The sequence below is a fragment of the Grampus griseus genome, assembly GCF_964374135.1.
Source record: "Grampus griseus genome assembly, chromosome: 11".
Taxonomy (NCBI): Eukaryota; Metazoa; Chordata; class Mammalia; order Artiodactyla; family Delphinidae; genus Grampus; species Grampus griseus.
Window position 1 is genome coordinate 96371252 of NC_139005.1, and position 5059 is coordinate 96376310.

The window sequence follows — 5059 nt, forward strand, 5'->3', positions numbered from 1 at the left end:
TACGGAGCAACTAGCGGCTTCCGGCGTTCGGCTGACGAAGTCTCGCGACAGATCAAACCGAGCAAGAACCGGAAGGGGCGGGGCTCTCCCCGTGAGCCTTTGCGACGTCCGCTGCTTATCTGCATACGGCGGGTCGTAGCCCTACCGTTCCCTCTTTCTCCAGACGAGCAAATAAAATGAAAAGCAACAGAAAAGAATTAAATGAGTAAGACAATCTTCAAAGGAAAGAGGTTCTCGGTTCGACGGTCAACTTTGCCACTCACCGTAGGGCTAATGAGAATGGGATTCATTACCTAGGAAGTAAGCGTTAGTAGAGGTTTATGCCTTAAACTTATGAGTAAGGAAAATAACGATTCGGGGTGACGCCCGAATCCTCACTGCTAATGTGAGACGAATTTTTGAGCGGGTAAAGGTTGCCCCTATGGTGACCCGCCTACTTTGCGGGATGCCTGGGTGTTGCGATCTGCCCGTACCCCTTGCATTTAAAAGGTAGAATTTAGAAGTTAACCCCTTTGAGGAAAGTTAAAAACGAACTAAGGAATTACGTTGTCGATTAACGGTGGTGGTCAAACCTCGCGCCCCTATCCGGGGTTGTTAACCCGTAAAAGGGTTAATATTGGGTTAAAATAATACAGTCAGTTCTTTGGAGCTTACTAGCGGCGTTGACTGGGAGTGTTACCAGTTAATTGTTAGGGAGAGACAACGTGCACTACACGGGAGCCTCGTTGTGTGGGTTATAATGCAGTGCTTACGTACCACGGCTCACACTTCTGGGCCGTAGGACGTTTACAACCGAATGTTTTTGCCAGCCTGACCGTTGTCTTCCTGATCTGCACAATGGGGCACATGAACTACGTCGCTGCGAGGGCCAAATGAAGTGTTCCGAATCTGTATTTTTTTTTTTTTAATTTATGTAATCTCAGTCTCCAGCACTGATCCCGGTGGGAGATTCAGTATGTCGAACCAGTGAATGAAAAATACAACAACAGCAGGAAACGGAATTCCTTGGCGATCCAGTGGTGAGGACTGCGCGGTTCTGCTGCAGCGAGCCCGGGGTTAGATCCCTGATCGCGGAAGTAAAACCCCCGCATGCAGCGCGGTGTGGCCGAAACACCACAAACAGAAACATAAAACAAAGACTAAACGTGCAACGCGTTTTAGACCAGCGCCGAACAAAGATTAAGTGCCCTATGAATCACTGCTGTAAGTACAACGGGTGAGTGGAGTTATGTGTTCTCGACAGAACATCACACCGCAGATGAAAACCTGGCATCAGAAAGAAGGTCCGTGGAGAGACGAGCTGGTGAAGATTGGGCACCGGAGGAGGGAAATCCAGGTCCCCGCCTTCGCAGCCGTGATTGGCTGCTGGCTGGCCCTCCTTTTCTCAGTCGTGAAACAGGACCATTAACTCCTCCCTCCGCGAGGTGCCGGGAAAGAACGCGGAAACCAGGAACCAACCCTTGGCCGGCTGCACAGCGAAGGGCAGGCAGGTGCGCAGGATTAGGAAAGGGCCAGAGGAGCGCGGGAGTTAAGGCCCTTTCGCACCTCCACGCGAAGAAAGCGAAGGGTAAAAATAGCGCTTAAATAATTTCCTTAAACTACCCCAATAGTGGAGTCATTGATGTCATGTAATTCTGTGACTGCCGGATTGCCCTCCTCCAGAAGCGTTTCGGAACTTCGTGGGGTCTTATTTGGGTGTCGGGACGGCAGGGATCCGGTCACGTGGAGGCGGGGACGGGATGGGACGTCCCACTGGGTCTCCCAACGCTCGGGACATTCCCGGGGCGGAGGCGCCGGTTACTATTCTTTGATCCTGGGTTTCGCTCCATTTCTTGTATGAACACGCAGGACTTTTTTCCTGGTGTAAACAAATATGGGATTGCCAGCAACGCACTTGCGCTGTAGCCAAAGGAACTGGGTCCTGCCTTACTTGGAGACTAACCAACAATTGTGACCCGCCTGGGAAAACCGCACCCCTGTCGGCAGAGCGGGGAAGGCGGGCGGCATTAGAGGCTGCGCCAGTGCGGGGACCATGCGTCCATGCAGACTCCTGATGCTTCCGTCTACGGGCCTTGGGGCCACCAGCATTTACATGCTGAAATGTGCATCATTTTATGAAGTCCTTTCCTTTTTTGCTTTTATAGTATGTTTGGGTTTTGCATTTTTGTTTTTAATATTCATTTATTCGGCTGCGTTGGGTCGTAGTTGTGTAGGCTCTTCGTTGTGGCGCTCAGGGCTTCCTCTCCAGTTGTGGAGCGCGGGCTCCAGAGAGCGTGGGGTCAGTAGTTGCACGCAGGCTCTAGAGTGCGTACGGTTAGTTACCCCGCGGCATGTGGGCTCTTAGTTCCCTGACCAGGGATCAAACCTGCGTCCCCTGCATTGGAAGGCAGATTCTTAACCGCTGGACCACCAGGGAAGTCCCCTTTGTGTTGATTTTTTTTAAAATTCTGTATAGGTGGGTGGTATCAGCGGTGACTTCAGGAGCGTAAAGCGGCTGTTATAAATGTTGTTTTTAAATGGTGTCACGTCTGAGAGGGTGGAGAATCACTGGCTTATTCACTCACCCATTTTACAGGTGGGGAGACAGACTTACAAGAGGGTAGGGACCAGGTCCAATTTACGTCCTTCTTCCCAGCTTCAGCAGACAGCCTCTTGTGGGCTCAGGCAGTGTGCAGCAAGTCTCAACGCTCAGGCCCGTTTTCTTATCCTCCAGATGGGGACAGGCACCAGGAGACCTAATGTGTGTCAGACGCTCAGCAGTGTCCTCAGCAGACGGTAGGTGTGGAGAGTCAAGCGCTCAGCAGAGTCCTCAGCAGACGGTAGGTGTAGAGAAGAGCCATCAGGGCCTGAGAGGCCCAGGCTGAGTCCTTCCCCTGCCCACTGAGGAGTCCCAGCCCTGCTCCAGGATGTGTGAGGGCCAGAGACAGAATGGAAGGTGAGAGATGAAAGGGGAGAGTGGCTCTCTAGCCCCGAGGCCTCCTGTGAACTCCCCCGTCTTCTCCTCTTCCCCACTCCACTCCAGCCACACTGGCCCTCACTGTGTCCCAGGGCCTCCGCACTTGCTGGTCACTCCCGCTGGAGTACCCCTCTAGCCCTGCCTCCCTCTCCAGTCTCATCCTCACTGTCCCCTCAGCCACCTGCCTTCCTTGATCTGTTTCTGGAAGTTTCTTCCACAAGCTTGTTCTAGCCACAAGGCCTTCACACTTGCTGTTCCGCCTTGAACACCTACCCCAGTGGGGCCAGCTCCTTCCCTTCACATCGCAGCACAAAGGTCACCTCCTCAGAGGGAGTTCCTGCTGCCCAACTCTGAGAACAGCCCTCATTCCCACACTGTCCCGCCTTTTTTTGTTTTTTAATTTTATTTTTATTTTTGGTTGCGATGGGTCTTTGTTGCTGCACAGGGACTTTCTCTAGTTGCGGTGAGCGGGGGCTATTCTTCATTGCAGTGCGCGGGCTTCTCATTGTGGTGGCTTCTCTTGTGGAGCACGGGCTCTAGGCACGTGGGCTCAGCAGTTGTGGCTTGCAGACTCTAGAGCGCAGGCTCAGTAGTTGTGGCACACAGGCTTAGTTGCTCCGAGGCATGTGGGATCTTCCCAGACCAGGCCTTGAACCCGTGTCCCCTGCATTGACAGGTGGATTCTTAACCAGCGTGCCACCAGAGAAGCCTCACACTGTCCCATCTTTAACTTCCATCTTGGCATTTCCCATCACCACTTACTTGTCTAGTGTCTTTCTTGTGAACACCCCAGGAGCAGGGAAGGGTGTGTCTGGAGCAGCCTTGGCCCTGGCCCTGGCCCTGGAAGAGTGCCTGAATGAATGAAGACACTCCCTTCCTCACCTGTAGCTTCCCCAGGACAGGGCGACACCTGCCTTGCCTCAGGCCCGACCTCCACCCTGAAAGCCATTCACTGCCCTGAGCCTCAGTCTCTCTGTTGGAAATAGGTGCTACTGACTTCTCTCTACTTCTCTCAGGGCTCTCCAAAGGACAGAGTAAAAAGGAAAACACTGGGGACACACGGGGTTGTCCAAAGTTGGGACTGGGGACACCTTTTAACACGGCTGAGATGATGTGAATAAGGCTGGGTGTAAGGGGAGGGTTAAAAGTTGGACCCCCACTGTCCACACTCCATCTATTCCCAGGAATCTACCCTAAAAGAAGTCATAAGAAAGGAGGGTAAAGGACTGCCCTACTGGCGCAGTGCCTAAGAATCCGCCTGCCAGTGCAGGGGCCACGGGTTCGAGCCCTGGCTTGGGAAGAGCCCACATGCCGTGGAGCAACTAAGCCCGTGTGCCACGACTACTGAGCCTGCGCTCTGGAGCCCGCGAGCCACAACTACTGAGTCTGCGTGCCACAACTACTGAAGCCTGCGTGCCTAGAGTCTGTGCTCCACGACAAGAGAAGCCACCGCAATGAGAAGCCCACGAACCGCAACGAAGCGTAGCCCCCGCTCGCCACAACTAGAGAAAGCCCACAAGCAGCAACGAGGACCCAACGCAGCCAAAAATAAAAATAAATTTAAAATAAATTTTTTAAAAAAAGGAGGGTGAACATGGCCACTGTTATTTACAAAATCTGCAAACTGGAAACAGCCTAACTGTCCAACAACAGGGATTTGCTACATAAGAAAATCATGATCCATGTGGGCCTACGGCGAGTTTCTGACCACAGCGGGAAAGCACATCTGACATTAGGGGAAAGCAGAGGCCACACAGTGGATGTCGTGGTGTCATCCAAGTTCTAAGTGCTGGCCTCTAGCTTCCGGCATTTTTTCCCCTGTGTATACTCTTCTGAACTCTCCCAATATATATATATATTTTTTTTGGCTGCACCACATTAGCTTGTGGGATCTTAGTTCTCCGACCAGGGCTCACACCCAGGCCCCCTGCAGCGGAAGCACGGAGTCCTAACCACTGGACTGCCAGGGAAGTCCCCAAGTTTTCTACTATAAACACAAACGTCAGAAATAAATGCCAGGCCTTACACAGCCCCTTCCTCTCCCCCTCCCTCCCCCCCAAGGACATAGGTCACAGAGCCTCCAGGAGCTACAAAAGTGTTCAG

General features: G+C 52.6%; 1 long non-coding RNA gene across 1 annotated transcript; it reads left to right on the plus strand.

The window, feature by feature from the left end:
* Positions 1–1216: 1216 nt before the first annotated feature.
* LOC309830426 lies at positions 1217–4575 on the plus strand. The gene is made up of 3 exons (XR_014297480.1): positions 1217–1567; positions 2714–2775; positions 4141–4575. It is a non-coding gene; the product is annotated as an uncharacterized lncRNA (long non-coding RNA).
* The last annotated feature ends 484 nt before the right edge of the window (positions 4576–5059 follow it).